Here is a 686-nt window from a genome sequence, read left to right as displayed (position 1 = left end):
AAATCACTTCAAGAGATAAAGAGAGACATTCTATCAAAAGAGAGGCCTCTCCCTCTCTCTCTTAACCATTGATTGTTTAAGAAAAATGTTGAAATTTTCTATCACTATTTGAAATTTAAAAGTTAATATGTAATAATTATCTTGAATTACTAATTGTTTCAATGGAATTACATATATGATTGAATTACATCTATCTCTCTCTCTCTCTCAACCACGTGCATTTGCACTTACACTTTTACTACTACTACTAATAATAATAATATTTTGGACTATTTTACCCTTGTTCTTTTTGTTTATTTAAATTTCTTAACTTAATCTTTCTTATTTTGCTATTTTTTTGGTACTCTTTATTTATTTTTATTAAATATTAATTTCCTTAACTTCACTTAAAAAATATTTTTTAGATTCTCTCCTCAATTGCTTTCCTAATTTCGTTTAATTATTTTTTAAACAAATATTTTCTTTATTCTCTCACATCCTCCACTCTCATCGCCCTCCTCACAATCTATTTCTATATATATATATATATATATATATATTTACACTAAAGAAAGAAAATCTATATTTTCTAGATTCTCTCTCCTCAACTATTTTCCTGATTTTGTTTAGCACTTTTTTTTTTTGATGAAACTAATTTCGTTTAGTTTCTTTGTCAATAATAAGTCTTTTATTCCTTTCCAAATTTA

The sequence above is a fragment of the Macadamia integrifolia genome, unplaced genomic scaffold (genome assembly GCF_013358625.1).
Source record: "Macadamia integrifolia cultivar HAES 741 unplaced genomic scaffold, SCU_Mint_v3 scaffold3131, whole genome shotgun sequence".
Classification (NCBI taxonomy): domain Eukaryota; kingdom Viridiplantae; phylum Streptophyta; class Magnoliopsida; order Proteales; family Proteaceae; genus Macadamia; species Macadamia integrifolia.
Note: the sequence above shows the minus strand (reverse complement) of the source record.